Source organism: Dendrobates tinctorius, unplaced genomic scaffold (assembly GCF_039654945.1).
Source record: "Dendrobates tinctorius isolate UK_male_01 unplaced genomic scaffold, ASM3965494v1 ptg000056l, whole genome shotgun sequence".
NCBI lineage: Eukaryota > Metazoa > Chordata > Amphibia > Anura > Dendrobatidae > Dendrobates > Dendrobates tinctorius.
Window position 1 is genome coordinate 17218426 of NW_027361724.1, and position 26750 is coordinate 17245175.

General features: G+C 42.2%; 1 protein-coding gene and 1 pseudogene across 4 annotated transcripts in view; both read left to right on the forward strand.

The window, feature by feature from the left end:
- LOC141091822 (UDP-glucuronosyltransferase 1A1-like) overlaps positions 1-26750 on the forward strand; it is a 269983-nt gene that overhangs the window by 128242 nt on the left and 114991 nt on the right. The window lies entirely within an intron of this gene.
- LOC141091877 (UDP-glucuronosyltransferase 1A1 pseudogene) lies at positions 199-3810 on the forward strand (annotated as a pseudogene).

Below are 26750 nucleotides of genomic sequence, written 5' to 3' on the forward strand. Positions count from 1 at the left end.
TGGCTAAAGGTTGTGCAACCAAGTATTAGGCTGAGGGTGCCAATACTTTTGTCTGGTCCATTTTGGGAGTTTTGTGTGAAATGATCAATGTTTTGCTTTTTGCTTCATTCTCTTTTGTGTTTTTTCATTTAAGACAAATTAAATGAATATAATAATACCAAAGAATTTGTGTTTGCAATCATTTTCAGGAACAAACTGAATATTATCTGACAGAATTGCTGGGGTGTCAATACTTTTGGCCATGACTGTATGTGAGTGAATATTTGTATGCCTGGTATTTTTCCTTTTGCGCCTGTTTGTGTTGCCTTGTTCGTCGGGTTGGTGTACTGCGGTGCACGGCGGCTGCCCTCTTCTCTGGGTGGGGTAAGGGAACAGATGGAGGGCAGATTCAGGAGATAAGGCAAGGGTGAAGGCCCCGGGATCTTCACTTTCAGAAGTATCTCAGGGAATAAGGCAATCTAGGGCGCCCCCTAGTGTAAGGGACAGGGAAGGAGCTGCTGGTCCCGGGTCACCCGAGAGCTGACTTGTGACAATACCTGACTGTAATTTGCATCTAGGCTGCAATTCATGCTGCATGAGGTTTCAGCCTAGATGTTTTCCTTTTAAATAGTTTTCGGAAAGCAAGCACAGCATATAACCAGTAAAGTCGCTGATTGGTTGCAGCTGTCATGCTTTTTTCAACAGATAACCGATTTGTTCAAATTATGGAACATTGAAATGTTGTAAATTTCATAAACCTTCTGGCAATATCAATTGTTTCTAAGGGATTATTTATTTTATTATGCTTTGCTTATACAGTGCTATTATATTCTGCAGCGCTTTACATACATAATCATCGCTGTCCCCATTGCCTTGGAGTCAATTGTCCAATTACTTTTGGTCCCTTTAAAAACAGGGTGGCACATGTTAAGGAGCTGAAACTCCTAAACCCTTCATCCAATTTTAATGTGGATACCCTCAAATGAAAGCTGAAAGTCTGAACTTCAACTGCATCTGAATTGTTTTGTCTAAAATTCATTGTGGTAATGTCTAGAACCAAAATTAGAAAAGTGTTGTCTCTGTCCAAATATATATGGACCTAACTGTACATACTCCTTGCAGATGTTGTCCTTGGAGAGATTAGAACACAGGACTCCAGCGCTGCAAAGCAACAGTGCTAACCACTGAGTCACTGTGCTGCCTGATTAGTACATGGATGGATGGATAAATTAATACATTTTAAAAAGGTTGATAAATACAAATGGAACTAAATACTAGCCAAAGACTTTCACCAGAAGTGACTCAGCATTGTATATCTGGCATCAGACCAAGTTACTTGAAACTCTATATCAACATCTATGTACAAATAATTATTCCACAAAAGCCTTTTATTCTTGCAGAGGATTAAGTCCCTGTTTTATATGGCGTGAATAGCCAAAATTCTATAGCAACGTAAAGAATATATAACTCTTGGGTTCCAACTTCTACGTACATTTATGACCTTCATAACCTTTGCAAAAGTAGAGAGTGCAGAAATAGAGTTCAGAGCTCATGACACATTGCCCTCGGTTATCGTTTTGTGATGTAGGGCATTCTGTTATATGTTAAAGGTCAAATGTATAAAAGCTCTTTGCTGAAAATCTTTATGCTACAGAGACTCAGAGAAAGGACATGGCTCGAATGCATATCTCTTTATTTCTCACTACTACTATTGTATTACTAACTTGTGGACTTGTAGGATTTGTTACCGCTGGGAAACTTCTTGTAGTGCCTGTAGATGGAAGCCATTGGCTTAGCATGCGCCCTGTGGTGGATGCATTGATTCAGAAAGGACATCATGCTGTTGTTATTGTACCAGATATTAACATGCATCTTCGAACATCTCAAGATTATGAAGTGAAGTTTTACCCGGTTTCTTATACATTTCAACAACTACAGGAAAATTTCTTTTCTATGTCACATGAAGTTTTCACTCAAAGACCATTACTGGAGAAGTTCTTAGAGCTTCAAAGGAAGATTAAATTAGGAGCAACCTTTATGCTAGACAACTGTGCTCAATTGTTGAACAGTTCTCAGCTAATACAGTCCTTAGAGGCCATGAACTTTGATGTTGTCTTTACTGATGCCATGCTCCCATGTGGTCAGATACTCGCTGAGCACCTTTCTGTGCCCTCTGTTTTTTTCTTGCGAGGAATACCATGCAATTTAGATGCTGAAGCTTCCAAGTGCCCAATGCCATTATCATACGTGCCAAGGATGTTTACCAGCTTGACAGACCATATGAATTTTCTTCAGCGGGTTAAAAACTTCTTCTTTGACCAAACCATGCATTTTATGTGCAATATACTTTATTCTCACTACCAGCAACTGGCTGCTGAGTTTCTTAAAAAGGATGTAAGTCTGCAAGAAATTCTTGGTCATGCAGCAATTTGGCTGATGAGATTGGACTTTGTCTTGGAGTTTCCAAAGCCTCTAATGCCCAACATGATCAATATAGGAGGAATCAACTGTGCTCAAAGGAAGCTTCTAAATCAGGTGTAGTTTTTTTTTTCATTTTATATCTATTTATTTACATTTATCTGTATTGACAATATGTGTACAGTGTTGGTTTGGTTGATATCGTGTTTATATTTTTGTAGTTTTAGAATTAGGCTTGAGTCACACTAAACGTATAAAAAATCGATCAGATTCTCGCTGCTGAGAGTCGCACGAATGTAATGCAAGTGTCATGCGTTGTTTACTACTTTCACTATGAATGTACAACACAAATGTACAGATACCGTGGATACCTTTATTTCCATGTTTGCTCAATTCTGTGCTGCATTCCAATTTTGTACTGGGTTGTCTGGCTGTGTGTGTTGAGGTATGCATGGGATTTTCTTTTACCTTCTGAGTAGTTCACAGACCTTCACTATCCATTTACAACGCACTAATCTATAAGATACCTTTTATTGCTTCCTTTATTACTTATCTACAGAGGGAATCCCATTTACAACCTCTCCTGATTACAATAGCTTTTCTGCAATATTCACTCTCATACCTCCACCAGTAGATATCTTGATCTATCTTGATCCTTTACTATCTATGCATCTGACTATAGGGCTTCTTTGAGGGGACTAGGGAGAGACAACGCACAAGCGGGGGTCGCCATCTCTCGTCAATCTAGGGTGTCAGCCTCCGCAAGTAGTTAGGTAGGCAGCAGATTCCAACCATAGGGACAGTACAGCACTTCTTCACACCGGCTCTGTGTATGTACAGTATGTGTTGCACTGAATTTTTCTGGCACTGGCTCCAGCACATTGAGTTCTCCAGTGTAGGGTATTATATATTCTGTATCAATTTTTTCTTTTTCCTCAAAGATTCTGAGGATTCTCAGTGTATCAGTCTCGAAGAATCTGTGTTGTATATTCTTCTGTGAAAGTCCATTCTACAGTTGAGGTATTTTCCATCAGGGCTATTGCCGACTATTATTAGTCCCCTATCTAAAACCTTTTTTAAGGTTTGAAAAAGTTGACGACTGAAACGGGGAGCGCTAATCTTTTGATACTGTACCCACCCCCGCAGACAGTAAGGTGACTTCAAGGACATAATTCATCTGCTCAGACCACCCCCCTGTCTAGTTTATCTGCTATCCCTAAGCAATGTATGCACTTTTTCGCTCGTGTTTGTTCAATTTTGTAATATTTTCTTAATAAAAGTTATTTTTTATAAGTCTTACCAGTAAGCCCTAATTTTAATACAGTGTTTATTAAGCAGGGCATAGTCATCCAGCTAATACTAGGTGGACTTGGTCTATCGATTTTATCTGTGGTGGTTGCTGATAATATACAGGGTGGGCCATTTATATGGATTCATCTAAATAAAATTGGAATGGTTGGTGATATGAACTTCCTGTTTATAGCACATTAGTATATGGGAGGGGGGGAAACTTTTCAAGATGGGTGGTGACCATGACGGCCATTTTGGATCCAACTTTATTTTTTCCAATGGGAAGAGGGTCATGTGACACATCAAACTTATTGAGAATTTCACAAGAAAAACAATGGTGTGCTTAGTTTTAATGTAACTTTATTCTTTCATGAATTATTTACAAGTTTATGACCACTTATAAAATGTGTTCAAAGTGCTGCCCATTGTGTTGGATTGTCAATGCAACCCTCTTCTCCCACTCTTGAAACACTATTAGCAACACAGCAGAAGAAATGCTAGCACAGGCTTCGTATCCGTTGTTTCAGATGCTGCACATCTCGTATCTTCACAGCATAGACAATTGTCTTCAGATGACCTCAAAGATAAAAGTCTAAGGGGGTCAGATCGGGAGACCTTGGTGGCCATTCAACTGGCCCACGACGACCAATCCACTTTCCAGGAAACTGTTCATGTAGGAATGCTCGGACCTGACACCCACAATTGATGGTATGGTGTGATATATGGGGTACAAAGATAGTGAGGCCATTCTTCATCAGTGGAAATCTCATTGCCACTGGATATCTGAAATTGCTTCTTGATGATGTGTTGCCCTCTTTATGCACTGAAGATGGCACGTTCCCTGAGTTTTTCCAGCAAGATGGTGCATCACTACATTATTGGTGTCAGGTCCGAGCATTCCTACAAGGAATCTGACCCCCTTAGACTAGCATTTCTCGTGCGGGGTTTCTATCAGTGTGTCAAAAGTGGGAGAAGAGGGTTGCATTGACAATCTAACACAATGGGCAGCACTTTGAACACATTTTATAAGTGGTCATAAACTTGTATTTAACTAATGAAAGAATAAAGTTACGTTAAAACCAAGCACACCATTGTTTTTCTTGTGAAATTCTCAATAAGTTTGATGTGTCACATGACCCTCTTCCCTTTAAAAAAAATAAAGTTGGATCCAAAATGGCCGACTTCAAAATGGCCGCCATGGTCACCACCCATCTTGAAAAGTTTCCCCCCTCCCATATACTGATGTGCCACAACAGGAAGTTGATATCACCAACCACTCCCATTTTATTTAGGTGTATCCATATAAATGGCCCACTTGTATATAAAACTGAGTGTATGTATGTATGTATGAGAGTGAGTGTGGTCACTCCACATAGCCACAATCACTCCACACCCAAAGCCCCATATAATAAATATCTAATCTAATATACTGTATATATAATAAATATCTAATATATATACTGTATTTCATAGGCACATCTTCTTGACCTCAACAGGTTACACTACCTGTGTTGCCCATAGCAACCAATCACTAAGCATCTTTCATTTCACCAGAGCTGTTTAAAAGATGAAAGCTGAGCTGTGATTGGTTGCTATGAGCAACAGTTTTCCTTGTAGACAGTTGTGGTAACTGAGGCCTATTATTCTTATCATTTCTATGGTGTTATCATCCTTCTGTAAAGCTGGAAATAACAAAATTTATTACCATGCTGACACAGACCACCCTCTGACACTGACTGCAGGGGGAGCCCAGAATCAGGAACTTTTCTTTGTCTTGCATAAAGCATCTCATTAACTTCAAAATTCTAACACAGATTAAAAAAAGAAACACAAGACGGATTTCTCCAACCCAGTTATCATTTTAATCGGTGTAACAGCGCCAACCTGACAATGCCTAATTCGCTTTAAACTTATTTATACAGTTACAACTAATGCCACTCTAAATTAGGCCTTCTTTCCAATTTCTAACTAAATGGTATTACACTCAGAGGGCAGAGCCACCGCACTGAAATGCTCTGTGTGTTAGAATCTGCTCAGTTTGTGACCATCCGCCATTTTCTTGTAATGTTCTGGCTGCTGGTCTTTTTCCCCTGGTTCTGGGTTTGCCTTTGGTCAGGTGATTGTATCACCCTTTGTTTACCTGCACCTTTCTCCCATTCCTTGCTGGACAACAGTGTTAATCCGCTTGAGGTCTGGCTTGGAGCCTTGCCTTGCTTTCTGTGTGTTTAATTAATGCAGTTCTGGGTCCTCTCATTCTGCTAGTCTTAGTTTCTGTTTTCAGTTTCTTTCTGCAGCCTTATTTGTGTTTTCTGTTAGGAAGTGACCCGTTTTTGTACCCATTCCTTATATCTTTCAGGGACCCCCTTCCCCCTATCTATAGGTGTCACGGGGCGACCGGCCCTGCATGACGCGACCCGACGATCGGTCTGTCACAAAACCAAAAAGACAAACAAGGGGACACCGGTGAAACAATTACAACGGTGGGCCCTGCAATAGGGAACGGGTTAATGGACACCTCCTGCACTCCCCTAAGATGGAGCCCTGAACTTTCCTCACGTTCCCAATACAGGTTCTTTCAACTTGTCACCGACCAGGATACCTTGGTCCCTCACTTACCCTGCACCTATGCCTTACTAGGGAACTGGCAAGTGCGGACACTGGTACCACCGCTGTACTAATAAGACACCAAGGAAAATAACATACAGGGAAAAACAAACAACACTTAGCTTGCTCTGCAGTCATGCACCGAACCGCAGAGTAAGGCACCCGAAGACAGCTTCCAGCAGGAAAACCATTGCTTCAGATCAACTGCGAACACCACTGCTCAAGATAGCTTGTCTCTTCAGGAAGGTTGGCTTCCAAATGAGCTGTATTACCAACAGCTAGCTGGTGTACCAGGTGGCCTTATAAAGGGAGATGGGAGGGGTACCCACCTGCAAAGATAATTAAACACAATGCAGTAACACCAGCGGTCTCCGGGGGGGAACCCACCAGCAGACTAACTAAAGTTGTAGTAACACCAGCGGCCACTGTGGGGGGGGGAACTGACATTAATCCCCAATGGGCAGAAAGGAAAAGGGTTTAAATGTGAGCAGCCCAAACTGACAGATCCAAAAATGGATTGTGACAGTACCCCCTTACAATGAGGGGCCTCTGGACCCTCAACACCTCACCTCACCAGAAAACCACCTACAGTGATGTCGCCTAGATCCACCAGAGTTCACCTCAGCCACCACCTGACTCTCAGGTTTATGGCAAATGCGGACTGATGGAAGTGACAATAACGTATGCTCCGGAGGTGCTACAAATCTCCGGAGCACCGACCTGGGGAATGAGTTGTATATGGGCATTTACTGGGGGTAACTCCAGCTGGTAAGTCCCTGGGCCAAGGATGGCCAACACCCGATATGGTCCGATCACCCGAGAACTCCAGACCCCAGCAGCACACCTGGATGTTTTTGGTGGACACTAGAGTTGAGCGATACCGTCCGATACTTCAAAGTATCGGATCGGAATGGATCGGCCGATCTTAAAAAAAAGTATCGGTATCGCCGATTCCGATACCGGAAGTCCCATTCAAGTCTATGGGACTTCCGGTATCGGAATAAGAAAAATCCTGTTTTTCCCTTGTACAGCCTCTCTGGGGTCTGTACGGGCCTTTCGGGGGGCTGTGCCGGCCTGCCAGGGGGTCTGTGCAGGCTCCGGTGGTCTGTGCTGGCCTGCCGGGGGGCTGTGCCGGCCTGCCAGGGGGGCTGTGCAGGCTCCGGTGGGCTGTGCCGGCCTGCCGGGGGGCTGTGCCGGCCTGCCGGGGGGCTGTGCAGGCTCCGGGGGGCTGTGCCGGCCTGCCGGGGGGCTGTGCAGGCTTCGGGGGTCTGTGCAGGCATCGTCCGATGGGACTACAAGTCCCATCGGGCGATGCCTGCTACCATGACAGTGATTGACACATTAGCCAATGATGGGACAGTAGTAGTCCCATCATCCGGCTAATGTGTTGAATGTAAAAAAAAAAAAATTACATGCTACATACATGCTACATACATACTACATACATGCTACATTCATACTACATACTACATACATGCTACATTCATACTACATATATACTACATGCAACATACATACTACATACATACTACATGCAACATACATACTACATATATACTACATGCATGCAACATGCATACTACATATATACTACATGCTACATACATACTACATATATGCTACATACATACTACATATATACTACATGCATGCTACATACATACTACATACATACTACATATATGCTACATACATACTACATGCTACATACATACTACATATATACTACATGCATGCTACATACATACTACATGCTACATACATACTACATATATACTACATACATACCACATACATACTACATACATACTACATACATACTACATGCTACATACATACTACATATATACTACATGCATGCTACATACATACTACATGCTACATACATACTACATATATACTACATACATACTACATACATGCTACATACATACTACATGCTACATACATGCTACATATATACTACATGCATGCTACATACATACTACATGCTACATACATACTACATATATACTACATACATACTACATGCTACATACATACTACATATATACTACATGCATGCTACATACATACTACATGCTACATACATACTACATATATACTACATGCATGCTACATACATACTGCATGCTACATGCATGCTACATACATACTACATGCTACATACATACCACATATATACTACATACATACTACATACAATACATTCATACAATACATACATAGACATACAGTACATATAACATAGAGTAACATACTTACCAATACTTGTCACATTGTTCCCCGAAGCCATTGTCTTTTACGGAATAAATATTAACATAACAAACCACAAAAATACTCACCCACGATCCGAAGCAGTCCACGAGTGTGTCCCACGACGATCTTGGGTAGAGAACTGCAGCATCAGCTGTTGCTGCCGTTCTCTACGGGCTGCAGGAATCCAATGACGGAAGGTAGGTATCCTTCCGCACTGTATTCCTCCGCCACTTAAAAAAAAAAAAAGTCCCTAGTCTCACTTTATGCCATTGCTGTGTGGGAATTTCCCACGCAGCAATGGCATAAAGTGAGACTAGGGACTTTTTTTTTTTTAAGTGGCGGAGGAATACAGTGCGGAAGGATACCTACCTTCCGTCATTGGATTCCTGCAGCCCATAGAGAACGGCAGCAACAGCTGATGCTGCAGTTCTCTACCCAAGATCGTCGTGGGACACACTCGTGGACTGCTTCGGATCGTGGGTGAGTATTTTTGTGGTTTGTTATGTTAATATTTATTCCGTAAAAGACAATGGCTTCGGGGAACAATGTGACAAGTATTGGTAAGTATGTTACTCTATGTTATATGTACTGTATGTCTATGTATGTATTGTATGTAGTATGTATGTAGTATATATGTGGTATGTATGTAGCATGTAGTATGTATGTAGTATGTATGTAGCATGCATGTAGCATGCAGTATGTATGTAGCATGCATGTAGTATATATGTAGTATGTATGTAGCATGTAGTATGTATGTAGCATGCATGTAGTATATATGTAGTATGTATGTAGCATGTAGTATGTATGTAGTATGTATGTAGTATATATGTAGTATGTATGTAGCATGTAGTATGTATGTAGCATGCATGTAGTATATATGTAGTATGTATGTAGCATGTAGTATGTATGTAGCATGCATGTAGTATGTATGTAGTATGTATGTAGTATATATGTAGTATGTATGTAGCATGTAGTATGTATGTAGCATGCATGTAGTATATATGTAGTATGTATGTAGCATGTAGTATGTATGTAGTATGTATGTAGTATGTATGTGGTATGTATGTAGTATATATGTAGTATGTATGTAGCATGTAGTATGTATGTAGCATGCATGTAGTATATATGTAGTATGTATGTAGCATGTAGTATGTATGTAGCATATATGTAGTATGTATGTAGTATGTATGTAGCATGCATGTAGTATATATGTAGTATGTATGTAGCATATATGTAGTATGTATGTAGTATGTATGTAGCATGTAGTATGTATGTAGCATGCATGTAGTATATATGTAGTATGTATGTAGTATGTATGTAGTATATATGTGTTATGTATGTAGTATGTATGTAGTATATATGTGGTATGTATGTAGTATATATGTAGTATGTATGTAGCATGTAGTATGTATGTAGCATGCATGTAGTATATATGTAGTATGTATGTAGCATGTAGTATGTATGTAGCATGCATGTAGTATATATGTAGTATGCATGTAGTATGTATGTAGTATGTATGTAGTATATATGTGTTATGTATGTAGTATGTATGTAGTATATATGTGGTATGTATGTAGTATGTATGTAGTATATATGTAGTATGTATGTAGCATGTAGTATGTATGTAGCATGCATGTAGTATATATGTAGTATGTATGTAGTATGTATGTAGTATGTATGTAGTATGTATGTAGTATATATGTGTTATGTATGTAGTATGTATGTAGTATATATGTGGTATGTATGTAGTATATATGTAGTATGTATGTAGCATGTAGTATGTATGTAGCATGCATGTAGTATATATGTAGTATGTATGTAGCATGTAGTATGTATGTAGCATATATGTAGTATGTATGTAGTATGTATGTAGCATGCATGTAGTATATATGTAGTATGTATGTAGCATATATGTAGTATGTATGTAGTATGTATGTAGCATGTAGTATGTATGTAGCATGCATGTAGTATATATGTAGTATGTATGTAGTATGTATGTAGTATATATGTGTTATGTATGTAGTATGTATGTAGTATATATGTGGTATGTATGTAGTATGTATGTAGTATATATGTAGTATGTATGTAGCATGTAGTATGTATGTAGCATGCATGTAGTATATATGTAGTATGTATGTAGCATGTAGTATGTATGTAGTATGTATGTAGTATGTATGTAGTATATATGTGTTATGTATGTAGTATGTATGTAGTATATATGTGGTATGTATGTAGTATGTATGTAGTATATATGTAGTATGTATGTAGCATGCCTGTAGTATATATGTGTTATGTATGTAGTATGTATGTAGTATATATGTGGTATGTATGTAGTATGTATGTAGTATATATGTAGTATGTATGTAGCATGTAGTATGTATGTAGCATGCATGTAGTATATATGTAGTATGTATGTAGCATGTAGTATGTATGTAGCATATATGTAGTATGTATGTAGTATGTATGTAGCATGTAGTATGTCTGTAGCATGCATGTAGTATATATGTAGTATGTATGTAGTATGTATGTAGTATGTATGTAGTATATATGTGTTATGTATGTAGTATGTATGTAGTATATATGTGGTATGTATGTAGTATGTATGTAGCATGTAGTATGTATGTAGCATGTAGTATGTATGTAGCATGTAGTATGTATGTAGCATGCATGTAGTATATATGTAGTATGTATGTAGCATGTAGTATGTATGTAGCATGCATGTAGTATGTATGTAGTATGTATGTAGTATATATGTAGTATGTATGTAGCATGTAGTATGTATGTAGCATGCATGTAGTATATATGTAGTATGTATGTAGCATGTAGTATGTATGTAGTATGTATGTAGTATGTATGTGGTATGTATGTAGTATATATGTAGTATGTATGTAGCATGTAGTATGTATGTAGCATGCATGTAGTATATATGTAGTATGTATGTAGCATGTAGTATGTATGTAGCATATATGTAGTATGTATGTAGTATGTATGTAGCATGCATGTAGTATATATGTAGTATGTATGTAGCATATATGTAGTATGTATGTAGTATGTATGTAGCATGTAGTATGTATGTAGCATGCATGTAGTATATATGTAGTATGTATGTAGTATGTATGTAGTATGTATGTAGTATATATGTGTTATGTATGTAGTATGTATGTAGTATATATGTGGTATGTATGTAGTATGTATGTAGTATGTATGTAGCATGTAGTATGTATGTAGCATGCATGTAGTATGTATGTAGTATTTTTTTTTTTTTTTTAACATTTAACACATTAGCCGGATGATGGGACTACTACTGTCCCATCATTGGCTAATGTGTCAATCACTGTCATGGTAGCAGGCATCGCCAGATGGGACTTGTAGTCCCATCGGACGATGCTTGCACAGACCCCCGGACATCAGCACAGCCCCCCGGCAGGCCGGCACAGCCCCCCCGGCAGGCCGGTACAGACCCCCACAGGGTGCACAGACCACCGGCAGGCCGGCACAGCCCCCCGGCAGGCCGGTACAGACCCCCACAGGGTGCACAGACCACCGGCAGGCCGGCACAGCCCCCCGGCAGGCCGGTACAGACCCCGGGCAGTCCACACAGCCCCCCGGCAGGCCGGCAGAGACCCCCGGAAGGCCCGAAATGACGGCGCATCATGATGCGCACACACCGCGCATCATGATGACGTCAGGCTGTCAATCAACTTTGAACTTCCGATTCCGATGCCGACTTCCGATATTGAAAAAATATCGGAAGTCGGTATCGGAATTCCGATACAGCAAGTATCGGCCGATACCCGATACTTGCGGTATCGGAATGCTCAACACTAGTGGACACCCATACATACTCGTTCATACACAGGTCCGGACCTGAAATTTTATTTTCTCACACCCGTTTGCCACAAGATGGTGAATTCTTCAAGGAACTGACAACATAGGCATCCCCCTGTGTCACCACACTCACACACCCACAATTCTGAGAGGGAACCACCACCCTCCTCTGACCACTCCTCCTACGAGGACTCCGACACTCAGGGTTAGCGTGTGGTGAGGGTTGAGACTTGCCCCTACTCCCTGGCAGCACCTCTGCTGCCCCCACTGGAGAAGAAGGGGATGGTTGTAGAATGATGGCAGAGACAGTAGCCCCCGGGCAGCAACCCTCACACGACCAACCCCAGCGGACTACTTCCCGGGACCGCCAATCTATCATCAGCTTGTGTTTTTCCAACCAAGGGAGGCCTAAAACGATAGATAATGGCATTCCCCCCAAGACGTAGCATGACAGGGACTCTTCATGCTATACGCAGTTGTATGTTATCCACGACTTGGGTCAACTTCCCTGGCTCAGTGGGAGAGTCAATGGCCGGGACTCTTAGGGGTTTGGCCAGCGTCCTACACTTCAGGCCATGAGTCTGGACAAAGTGAGTGTCCACCAAGTTGACTCCCGCTGTCCACAATCACCTATATGCCCTCAGTTACCCCACCAACCACCAACTCTGCTGACAAGGTACACTGAGGGGACAAAATGGAGGAAATATACACTCCCTGGTCGCCTCCCTCCGTACGACCAGGGGGACACGGTTTTTTCGGTGGAACAGATGTTTTGGCGCAAGCTGGGCAGACCCTGATAAAATGACCAGTCTGCCCACAGTGAAAACATGCCCCCACACCACAACGAACCGCATGCGACACCATTTGGGAGCTAACTCCTCCCAACTGCATGGGTTCGTCTGTTAGCTCTGGTGTTTCCTCCTCCCTAACAAGGACTACTGAGGGCACACTTGGTGTATGTCTCTCCCTCAGGCGTCTATCCACCCGGTTGGCAAGGGACATGGCGGCCTCCAACGACCTGGGGGCAGCGTACTGCACAGAGTATCCTGCAACTTAGGGGACAGGCAAGTGCAGACACTGGTCCCACCGCTGTACTAATAAGACACCAAGGAATATAACAGACAGGGAAAAACAAACAACACTTAGCTTGCTCTGCAGTCATGCACCGGACCACAGAGTAAGGCACCCGAAGACCGCTTCCAGCAGGAAAACCACTGCTCAAGATAGCTTGTCTCTTCAGAAAGGTTGGCTTTCAAATGACCTGTATTACCAACAGCTAACTGGTGTACCAGGCGGCCTTATAAAAGGAGGTGGGAGGCACCCACCTGCAAAGATAATTAAACTCAATGCAGTAACACCAGCGGCCACCGGGGGGGGGGACCCACCAGCAGACTAACTAAAGTTGTAGTAACACCCGTGGCCATCGGGGGGGGGACTGACATTAACCCCCGATGGCCAGAAAGGAAAAGGGTTTAAATGAGAGCAGCCCAAACTGACAGATGTAAAAATGGATCGTGACAATAGGTCTTCGCTTGAGATTAGCCTAGGATCATTGGTGGATCTATTCACAAGGAATGGGTCGCCCACTCCATCGTAGGTCATCAGCCTAGTCACAGTGTAGGGTCAGTTTTCCCCCTCCTACCCTAGTCCTATGCTGAAAAAAAATTCAAAACTAACATGTTAGTCAAAAAGTAGTCAGGAACCAGTTAAAGTAAACATAGTGGTTCCCCCACCGAATAATAAGGACAAACCATCAAACGTGGAGTACTCACAAACATATGTAAATAAAAAAAGGGAGAATTGAGTAACCATAAACCACAAAGAGAAAATATGAAAAATAATAAGAACAATCTTTATTTAGTCACATTAAAAGAGAATATCAAACATTCATAATTGCATCAGAGGTGATTAAAGAAAAAGACAATCCTGATGACAACGAGGGTAATCATCCCCACCTAAGGTCAGAGTGACAATTGGCCCTAAAGACCACGCGCGTTTCGCCACGGCTTTCTCAAGGGGAAGTGTCCACTTCCCCTTGAGAAAGCCGTGGCGAAAAGCGCGTCGGGGTCGAGTGGGTCGTCCCCCTACACAGCAATAGTATGGGTGAGTGACTATGGCAGCCGGGCACTGGGCTTGATTTTTGGTATTTACCAATCAATCCCCCCTCTTATGGTATTACATGCTGCTGCTCTCATAGGTGTTTGTTACCAATATTCTATATTATTTTGGGGCCACTTTTTGCCAGTCATTGACTGTTGCGTTTATTTAGCAACTTATATGTGCTATGACCTTAATTATCTATGGGGTCTTTAGGGCCAATTGTCACTCTGACCGTAGGTGGGGATGATTACCCTCGTTGTCATCAGGATTGTCTTTTTCTTTAATCACCTCTGATGCAATTATGAATGTTTGATATTCTCTTTTAATGTGACTAAATAAAGATTGTTCTTATTATTTTTCATATTTTCTCTTTGTGGTTTATGGTTACTCAGTTCTCCCTTTTTTTATTTACCTAGTCCTATGCTGCAGAACTGTAACAGTTTGTCCAACCCGAGGAAAAAAAAACCCCTTCCGGAGTTCTGCAATATGAATAGCGTTCAACATCTCGCTCAACGCCTGCAACGGTTAACGTTGAAAGTTTCCAACTTACAACAGCACGTGAGTAATTGCTCAGGGGTCTGCCCTGAAGAGCCTAAGGTGAGCTTGCCTGAATGTTTTTCTGGTAAATGGCAGGAATTTTTTTCATTCAAAAGTGCATGTTTACTTTATTTTTGGCTTAGACCCAGGTCTTCAGGGGCAGAATTACAGCGTGAGGGAATTATTATGTCCTTATTGCGAGGGGAGCCGCAAATTTGGGCATTTTCATTGTGTCCAGATGACCCTTGGGGTCAGTAGAAAGGTTTTTTTCTGCTATGGGCTTAATATATGACGATCCGGGTTCGGGTCGCTACAGCCGAGGCTAAACTCAGACGGCTGAAACAGGGTTCTGGTGACGCTGAGAGATATTGTACCCAGTTCAGACGATGGTTTGCAGAAGTCAGCTGGAATGATCCAGCACTCAAGAGTCAGTTTTTAGCAGGTCTGAATAACAGGGTTAAAGACTTACTCATTGCATATTCTGCACCTGATACACTTGAGGCTGCAATGCAGTTAGCCATCAGGGTGGATAGAAGATAAAGAGACAGGCAGAATGAGGATTCAATTCTGCTGGGTCCTGTCTCTCAAGAGAACCCTGTGGACTACAGGGAACCGATGCAACTTGACGCAATGTCCTCTCGTTCCCAGGAAAGGGAGAGAAGGTTCTCTGAGAGGCTCTGCCTTTATTGTGGTAAGACTGACCATTTTATCAAGCAATGTGAAGGTCGCATAAATCAGGAAAAGAGAAAAAAAGGGCTCAGAGTAACCCTCCCGTTCGTATTGCATTTTTCCGCTCTGCTGGAGTTTCTTTTTCTGCTAGTTCTATCTGTCATGGTCATACTATGGATTTTCAAGTGATGGTGGACTGTGGGTCTGCACTGAATTTGATCGATCAACAATTTCTTGACAAGTATAAAATTGACTCCGTACCTTTGTCATCCCCTTTTCCTGTAGTGGCGATTGATAACACTCCGCTAGAGCATGGTTGTGTTTCCCAAAAAGTCACCGGGTTTCCACTGACAGTGAATATGGAACACCAGGAATCTTTATGTTTGTACTTGATAAATTGCCTTTTCCAGTCGTCCTGGGGTTACCCTGGTTAAAAGTGCACAATCCTGTACTAGAATGGTCATCAAATACTATAAGGTCCTGGGGTCAGGGGTGTTATGGGAAATGTTGTGACGTACACATTGCTGTTGTGGTGAGTAATGAGCTACCTGAACCCATTCAGGAATTCTGGAAAGTCTTTTCTGAAGTTGAGTCACAAGCTCTACCATCGCACAGAGATTACAATTGCACTATTGAGTTTGTCCCAGGTGCTACTCTCCCTAAGAGTCGTTTATTTAATCTGACAATCCCCAAGAGGGAGGCCTTAAAGGAATACCTGCAGACTAGTCTTGCTGCAGGTCATATAAGATCCTCCAAGTCCCCAGTGGCTGTGGGAATCTTTTTGTCAAAAAGTAAGATGGAGGTCTTTGGCCGTATTTGGATTTCAGGGAGATTAACAAGATTACTGTGCTCAATCCTTACCCGTTGCCACTAATTCCGGATTTGTTTAACCAATTGGTGGGAGCCAAGTGGTTCTCCAAGACTGATCTCCGTGGGGCATATAATTTGCTGCGGATCAAAGAAGGCAGCCTTTAATACCCCAGAAGGTCATTTTGAGTGCCTAGTAATGCCTTTCGGCCTTACAAATGCTCCGGCGTTCTTTCAAAATTTCATCCATGACATTCTGAGGCCATTGATCGTTAGGAGTGTTATCGTTTATTTGGATGATATTTTGATCTACTCTCCCGATCTGGAGTCGCATTGGCAGAAAGTCCACGAGGTTCTGCAGATTCTGAGAGAAACCTCACTCTTTGCTAAACTGGAGAAATGCGAGTTTGTGGTACAGAAAATTAGCTTTTTGGGGTACATTGTTTCCAGTGATGGGTTTGAGATGGACCTGGTGAAGGTTCAGGTGGTATTGGAGTGGCCTAAACCTGAATGCTTGAAGTCAATTCAGAGATTCTTGGGGTTTGCTAATTATTACAGAAAATTAAAAAAGAATTTTTCTGTTATCGCCAAACCCCTTACTGATCTGACTAAGAAGGGTTCCAATACTGTCCAATGGTCCCCTGAGGCTGTTAAGGCCTTTAAGCATCTCAAGGAGAAGTTTAGCTCTGTTCCTGTGTTGATCCAGACAGACGAGACTAAAATAGTGTGTATAGAAGTCATGATCACCCAGAAATAACAAACAAATAATGGCAATATGTACCAAATACAAATTTTATTTTACAAAAAACACACACTAGTTTGAACAAACAGCAATAAAAACAGTTAAAAAAGCCTAAAAAGAGGCCAAAATTTCACCACAAAAAGTCCATGTAAGGACCCTTGTAAGCGCACTAACACCAAGCTGGCTGTCATTAAAGAATGTGTACATAAACATACATACAAATAGTAATGCCCAATCTGATAATCATAAGAAATAACAATGAAAGTTCAAGAAGCATATGAACAATATATTAATAAGGCATCCTGAGACCTGAACTGGAAAGGACAAATAGCCCAATAGCTAATGAACAGAGAAGTCCCAAATTCACATCAGATATTGTGACACATCTGCACCACCATCCCAAATAAAATGAATGCAGATCCCTAGAGAATAATATACTAGGTATAGAGATAAAAGACCCTTGGGAATATGTGGTAGTAATAAATAACCCTATATAGCAGCACAACCATGGTCAAAATGGTATAATGACCTGAATAAAGAAAAGTGAGAGAATAGAAAACTCCTTGTTAGCAAAAAAAAGGACAATGAAATGTGATGTGAGAGATCTTGCCGCCATACGGAAAGAGTCTGGCTCACTACAATTGCGTTTCACACCATGGAATTGCCCTCGTGGTATCCCATTATGTACATGTGGTGGGTGGAAACTTCCATAATGAAGCAAACTGTTGGAAGCAGTAGTTTTTCGAAAAAGCGATGTACAAATCTTATTATCCTTCTTGGTGATCCATAAATCCAAAAAATCGACAGTCTCCACAGAGATGCTCGAGGTGAGAGAAATATTCCATAAGTTAGCATTTAGGCCCTCAATAAAGCTCTCACAATCCGCACGAGACCCAGACCAGAAAAAAAGTACATCGTCAATATAACAATACCATCGCACCACGTCGCCAGGCTGATACGAATGTAAGCTATTAAACCTTGATTATTTTTGTTAGTTATAGCACGCTATTTGGACACAATAGTCCACTTTCCCCTGAGGAAGCCACGCTTTCTAGTGGCGATACGCGTAGGGTAATTCCACGCACCACACCGTTATGCTGGCTGTGGGTTGTAGGCTTAACCCATTATATGCTTGAACTGTGAGGTAATATTTCCCTTTACCTGATCTATTGGACTGTTTCATTGTCCTTTTTTTTTTGCTAACAAGGAGTTTTCTATTCTCTCACTTTTCTTTATTCAGGTCATTATACCATTTTGACCATGGTTGTGCTGCTATATAGGGTTATTTATTACTACCACATATTCCCAAGGGTCTTTTATCTCTATACCTAGTATATTATTCTCTAGGGATCTGCATTCATTTTATTTGGGATGGTGGTGCAGATGTGTCACAATATCTGATGTGAATTTGGGACTTCTCTGTTTATTAGCTATTGGGCTATTTGTCCTTTCCAGTTCAGGTCTCAGGATGCCTTATTAATATATTGTTCATATGCTTCTTGAACTTTCATTGTTATTTCTTATGATTATCAGATTGGGCATTACTATTTGTATGTATGTTTATGTACACATTCTTTAATGACAGCCAGCTTGGTGTTAGTGCGCTTACAAGGGTCCTTACATGGACTTTTTGTGGTGAAATTTTGGCCTCTTTTTAGGCTTTTTTAACTTTTTATTGCTGTTTGTTCAAACTAGTGTGTGTGTTTTGTAAAATAAAATTTGTATTTGGTACATATTGCCATTATTTGTTTGTTATTTCTGGGTGATCATGACTTCTATACACACTGCTTTTTTCCTCATTTGATCCTTATTCCTACTGTGTGTTGTCATAGATCCCCTTAGCTCATTCTGGAGTGCCCTATGACCCCCCCTTTCAGACAGATGAGACTAAGACCTTTCTGGTAGAGGTGGATGCCTCACCAGTAGGAGTGGGGGCTGTTCTGTCACAGGAGGGAGCGGATGGGGTACATCCCTGTGCGCTCTTCTCTCTGAAATTTTCGGAGGCGGAGCTCTACTACGATGATGGGAACCGAGATTTGCTGGCTATTAAGCTTGCGTTTGAGCATTGGTGACATTTTTTGGAGGGCGCTAGGCATCCTATACAAGTCTTCACTGATCATAAGAATCTGATCTATCTGGATGTTGCTAAACGTTTGAATGCTCGTCAACCTAGGTGGGCATTGTTTTTTTGCCCGGTTCCATTTCTCTGTGACATATATCCCTGGGACAAAGAATGTTAAAGCTGATGCTTTGTCTCGAAGTTTCTCCCCAGCGGTTAATACTGAAAAGGAGGAATCTATTCTGCAGAAAGGGGGTGGTGGCAGCTTTAGGTTCTGAGTTGGAAAATAGCCCCTTCATGACCCAGCCTATTTTGACCTTAATGACCTGGCCATTTTTTGCAATTCTGACCAGTGTCCCTTTATGAGGTAATAACTCTGGAACACTTCAACACATCTTAGCAATTCTGAGATTGTTTTTTCGTGACATATTGGGCTTCATGCTAGTGGTAAATTTAGGTAGATAATTTTTGCGTTTATTTGTGAAAAAATCAGAAATTTGGCGAAAATTTTGAAAATTTCGCAATTTTCAAATTTTGAATTTTTATTCTGTTAAACTAGAGAGTTATGTGAAACAAAATAGTTACTAAGTAACATTTCCCACATGTCTACTTTACATCAGCACAATTTTGGAAGCAAAATATTTTTTTGTTACGAAGTTATAAGGGTTAAAAGTTGACTAGTGATTTCTCATTTTTACAACAAAATTTACAAAACCATTTTTTTTAGGGACCACCTCACATTTGAAGTCACTTTGAGGGGTCTATATGGCAGAAAATACCCAAACGTGACACCATTCTGAAAACTGAACCCCTCAAGCTACTCAAAACCACATTCAAGAAGATTATTAACCCTTCAGGTGTTTCACAGCAGCTAAAGCAATGTGGAAGGAAAAAATGGACATTTTAATTTTTCCAACACAAATTTTCTTTCAGCATCATTTTTTTCATTTTCACATGGGCAACAGGATAAAATGGATCCTAAAATTTGTTGGTCAATTTCCCCTGAGTACATCGATACCTCATATGTGGTCATAAACAACTGTTTGGGCGCACGGCAGGGCTCAGAAGGGAAGGAGCGCCATTTGACTTTTTGAATGGAAAATATGCTGGAATATTTAGCGCTTGCCATGTCGCGTTTGGAGAGTCGCTGTGTGCCTAAACACTGGAGCTCCCCCACAAGTGACCCCATTTTGGAAACTAGACCCCCGAAGGAACTTATCTAGATGCATAGTGATCACTTTGAACCCCCAGGTGCTTCTCAAATTGATCCGTAAAAAAAAAAAAGTACTTTTTTTTCACAAAAATTATCTTTTAGCCTCAGTTTTTTCATTTTCACATGGGCAACAGGATAAAATGGATCCTAAAATTTGTTGGGCAATTTCTCCTGAGCACACCAATACCTCATATGTGGTCATAAACCACTGTTTGGGTGCACGGCAGGGCAAAGGAAGGAGCACCATTTGACTTTTTGAATGGAAAATTAGCTCCAATCGTTATCGGACACCATGTCGCGTTTGGAGAGCCCCTGTGTGCCTAAACATTGGAGCTCCCCCACAAATGACACCATTTTGGAAGCTAGACCCCTTAAGGAACTTATCTAGATGTGTAGTGAGCACTTTGAACCCCCAAGTGCTTCACAAAAGTTTATAATGTAGAGCAGTGAAAATAAAAAATCATTTTTTTTCCTCAAAAATGATTTTTTAGCACGCTATTTTTTATTTTCACAAGGGTAACAGGAGAAATTGGACCACAAAAGTTGTTGTCCAGATTGTCCTGGGTACGCTGGTACCCCATATGTGGGGGGCCACTGTTTGGGTGCACGGCAGGGCGCAGAAGGGAATGAGCGCCATTTGACTTTTTGAAATGAAAATTAGCTCCAATCGTTAGCGGACACCATGTCGTGTTTGGAGAGCCCCTGTGTGCCTAAACTTTGGAGCTCCCCCACAAATGACCCCATTTCAGAAACTAAACCCCCTAAGGAACTTATCTAGATGCATAGTGAGCACTTTGAACCCCTAGGTGATTCACAGAAGTTTATAATGCAGAGCAGTGAAAATAAAAAATCTTTTTTTTCCTAAAAAAATATCTTTTAGTCGGCAATTTTTTATTTTCACAAGGGTACCAGGATAAATTGGACCCCAAAAGTTGTCCAGTTTGTCCTGAGTACGCTGGTACCCCATATGTGGGGGGGAACCACTGTTTGTGCACATGTTGGGGCTCAGCAGGGAAGTAGTGACATTTTGAAATGCTGACTTTGATGGAATGGTCTGCGGGCGTCATGTTACATTTGCTGAGCCCCTGTGTGCCTAAACAGTAGAAACCCCCCACAAGTGACCCCATTTTGGAAACAAGACCCCCCAAGGAACTTATCTAGATGTGTGGTGATCACCTTGAACCCCCAAGTGCTTCACAGAAGTTTATAACGCAGAGCCGTGAATATAAAAAATCATTTTTTTCCTAAAAAAAATGATTTTTAGCCCGCAATTTTTTTTTCACAAGGGTAATAGGATAAATTGGACCCCAAAAGTTGTTGTCCAGTTTGTCCTGAGTACGCTGGTACCCCATATATGGGGTGGAACCACTGTTTGGGCACACGTCGGGGCTCGGAAAGGAAGTAGTGACATTTTGAAATGCTGACTTTGATGGCTTGGTCTGCGGGCGTCATGTTACATTTGCAGAGCCCCTATGTGCCTAAACAGTAGAAACCCCCCACATGTGACCTCATTTTGGAAATTAGACCCCCCCAAGGAAATTTATCTAGATGTGTGGTGAGCACCTTGAACCTCCAAGTGCTTCACAGAAGTTTATAAGGCAGAGCCGTGAAAATAAAAAATCATTTTTTTTCCCTCAAAAAAATGATTTTTAGCCCGCAATTTTTTTTCTCACAAGGGTAACAGGATAAATTGGACCCCAAAGGTTGTTGTTCAGTTTGTCCTGAGTACGCTGATACCCCATATGTGGGGGATGACCACTGTATGGGCACACGTCAGGGCTCGGAAGGGAAGTAGTGACGTTTTGGTATGCAGACTTTGATGGAATGGTCTGAGGGCATCATGTTACATTTGCAGAGCCCTTGATGTACCTAAACTGTGGAAACCCCCCACAAGTGACCCCATTTTGGAAACTAGACCCCATAAGGAACTTGCCTAGATGTGTGGTGAGCACCTTGAACCCCGAAGTGCTTCACAGAAGATTGTAAAGCAGAGCCATGAAAATAAAAAATCTTTTTTTTCCTCAAAAAATGAATTTTTAGCTCGCAATTTTTTATTTTCACAAGGGTAACAGGAGAAATTAGACCCCAAAAGTTGTTGTCCAGTTTGTCCTGAGTACGTGGATACCCCATATATGTGGGGGTACCATTGTTTGGGCACACGTCAGGGCTCGGAATTGAAGTAGTGACGTTTTGAAATGCAGACTTTGATGGAATAGTCTGCGGTTGTCATTACGTTTGCAGAGCCCCTGATGTGCCTAAACAGTGGAAACCCCCCACAAGTGACCCCATTTTGGAAACTAGACCTTCCAAGGAACTTATGTAGATGTGTTGTGAGCACTTTCAACCCCCAATTGCTTCACAGAAGTTTATAATGCAGAGACGTGAAAATGAAAAAAACATTTTTTTTCCACAAAAATAATTTTTTAGCCCCCAATTTTTTATTTTCCCAAGGGTAACAGGAGAAATTAGTCCCCAAAAGTTGTTGTGCAATTTTTCCTGAGTACGCTGATACCACTGTTTGGGCACACATCGGGGCTTGGAAAGGAAGGGAGCACCGTTTGACTTTTTGAACGCAAAATTGGCTGAAATCAGTGGTTGCACCATATCGCGTTTGGAGACCCCCTGATGTGCCTAAACAGTGGAAACCCCTTAATTCTAACTTTAACCCTAACCCCAACACACCCCTAACCACAGCCCTAACCCCAACACATCTCTAACCCTAATCCCAACCCTAGCCATAACCCTAACCCCAACACACCCCTAACCCTAATCCCAACCCTAACCATAACCCTAACCCCAACACACCCCTAACCCTAATCCCAACCCTAACCATAAACCTAACCACAAGCCTAACCCTTATTCTAACCCTAATTCCAACCCTAACCCTAATTCTAACCCTAATTCCAACCCTAACCCTAATTCCAACCCTAACCCTAACCCTAATTCCACCCTAACCCTAATTCCAACCCTAACCCTAATTCCAACCCTAACCCTCTTTCCAACCCTAACCCTAACCCTCTTTCCAACCCTAACCCTCTTTCCAACCCTAACTCTAACCCTCTTTCCAACCCTAACCCTAACCCTAATGGAAAAATAAAAATAAAAATATTTTCTTTATTTTATTAGTTATGCCTACCTATGGGGGTGATAATCGGGGGGTTAATTTACTTTTTATTTCATTTTGATCACTGTGAGAGTGATCAAAATGAAATAATGGAATCTGCAGCCGGCAGATTCGGGCGGGCGCACTGCGCATGCGCCCGCCATTTTCCAAGATGGCGGCGCCCATGAACCGGACCCGCCGGACACCCGGAGTGACAGGGGGACTTAGAAGGTGCCGGGGGAGTGAGAGGGGGTGAGGGGGTTATCAGAAGCTGGCGGGGAGCGGAGGGAATGGGAGGGGGGCAGATGATGTCAGCGGCGGCGGATCGCCGCTGTCATTCAGTGGCGGAGGGGGCGATCGCCGGTGGGGGGGGTCGAATCGGTGTCTCCAGCCATGTCCGATGCTACTGCAGCATCAGCCATGGATGGATTGTAATATTTCATCAATTTTCATTGATGAAATATTACTATCGCTCTGATTGGCTATTTCACTTTTAACAGCCAATCAGAGCGATCGTAGCCACGTGGGGGCGAAGCCACACCCCCTGTGGTGAATTACAAAGCCCCCTGTATCTGCAGGTCAGGTGACCTTTCATTGACCCCGGTCACCCGACCCGCAGGGGGGCTTTGAATTCATGACACAGGGTATGCGTCATGGGTCGGATTGGCACCAACTTTCATGACGCATACTGTTATGAATGAGTCACCGTAGGAGGCAAAAACAGAAATACTAGCTAAGTCCAGAAAACCAAAGAAGTTGGCAGCTATCGGATTGCAGACCCCTGAACCTATCAACAACAACTAGCAGTAGCCGTGGGGGGTTCCTACGGTGCCCTAGACCCCTCGATCACAGCCGGAGAACTAAATAGCCTAAAGACAGAAAGGGAAATCTAAACTGCCCCAGAGCAGACCCCAAAGCAATAGGCAGCCCCCAACAAATAATGACGGTGAAGCAAGATGAAAAAACACTCACACAGATAGAAAGATAGGCTGAGCAAATGATGGGGCCCAAGCTAACTAAATAGGACAGGATAGAAAAGCTGCTGTCTGCAATCCGCCAAAACCCTATCAAAACAAGAGCCAACAGACTGATAGGGAAAAAAGCCCTGAAGACGCTAGGCTTCAAAAAGACTATATCAGTACTCAGGTATTTTCTGAAGACAGAGCAAAAAGGAATTCAGCTCAACCAAGCAGGGAATGGCAGAAATCCAGAAAAACAAGGCAAAACAAAACCAAAACACAAATGCAAAAAGCCGAGCAGAAAACTTAGCTTTTGAGGAGCAGGAATCAGACTGGTCTCCTAGAATCCCTCTGAGAAATCACCAGCAAGGCAGAAGGGCGTCGGCTGCCTTATATCCAGTCAGCAATTCCAGTCACCCAGTCATCATCCTGCTCAGGTGCTTGGTAATCAGCCTCACTACCTTCCTTCACCAGAAGAGGGAGTTCATCAGACCTCAATGGTGAAGGGGAAAATGAACTCACAACAGCATACGCTGTGTCACAGGTCGGGAACCGGTTAAAGCCCAGGATGCAGCACCAACCAACACTCCGTATGAGAAATTATTTGTGCCTAAAGCCCTGAGGAGAGCTTTGTTTGCGGAATGTCATGAGTCTTGTTTGGCGGGTCATCCAGGAATTGCCGAGACTAGAAAATCGATCAGTTTGACACTAATCTGGAAAGGTTTGGGTGCCAGTGCTGCTTTTTAATTACAGCCTGAACCTGTGGGTGTCTGTCCATTGGGGAGAGGTAATGGGCATACAGTAACTTGCGAAAGTATTCTCCCCACTTGGCATTCATGTTTTGCTACCTCACAACCTGGAAGTTCAGTTTTTCTGAGGGTTTGCATCAATTCATGTAAAGAACATGCCTACAACTGTGTGAACATTTGTTTTTATTTTTATTGTGAAGCAAATGACAAGTAGGACAAAATAACTGAAAACTTCAGTGTGCATAACTGTTCACCCCCTAACGTCAAAACTTTGTAGAGCCTCCTTTTGTGGCAATTACAGATACAAATCACTTAGGATAAGTCTCTATGAGCTTTCCACATGTTGTCAATGGGATTTTTGCTTATTCATCAAGTCAAAACTGCTCCAGCTTCTTCAAATTAGATGGCTTCCTTTGGTGAACAACACCAATCTTCAACTTTGACCATAGATTCTCAATTGGATTAAAGGGAACCTGTCACTCCCCCACAGGAGTTTTTAAGTAAAAGAGCCACCTTGTGCAGCACTAATGCTGCATTCTGTCAAGGTGGTTCTTTTATTTAGCATCCCTTCCACTGCCGAAATAAGCGTTTTTAAAATTGGTCAGACATACCTGATAATTGACAGGGGGGCAGGTCTTTCCCCCCTGGACACAGACGCCTCACATACGTCAGTCATGTCCAGCTTTTGGATTTGGCGCCGCCTCCTCAGCGTTCATTTCTTTTTCTCGCGCGTACGCTGTAATATTCTTTCAGTGGTGCAGCAGGACCTGTGATGACGTCAGCACCATGCGACCAGTAGGGGCGGAGCTCACCAGAGCAGTGGTGCAGCAGGACCTGTGATGATGTCAGCACCATGTGACCAGTAGGGGCGCAGCTCACCAGAGCAGTGGAGCAGCAGGACCTGTGATGACATCAGCACCATGTGAGCTGTAGGGGCGGAGCTGATCAGGGCAGCGGTGCAGCAAGACCTGTGGTGACATCAGAATATTACAGTGCAAGCGCGAGGAAAAGGAATAAACGCTGAGGAGGGGCGCCAAATTCAAAAGCAGGACATGACTGACGTATGTGAGGCGTCTGTGTCCAGGGGGAAAGACCTGCCCCCGTCAAATATCAGGTATGTCTGACCAATTTTAAAAACGTTTATTTCGGCGGTGGAAGGGATGCTAAATAAAAGAGCCACCTTGACAGAATGTAGCATTAGTGCTGCACAAGGTGGCTCTTACTTAAAAACGCCTGGGGGGGTGACAGATTCCCTTTAAGATCTAAGTGACTAGGCCACTCCAAAACATTTACATGATTCCCCTTAAACCACTCAAGTGTTGCTTTAGCAGTATGCTTTGGGTCATTGTCTTGTTGGAAGGTGAACCTCTTTCCCAGTCTCAAATAAGTGACAGACTGAAACAGGTTTTGATCAAGAATATCCCTGTATTTCGC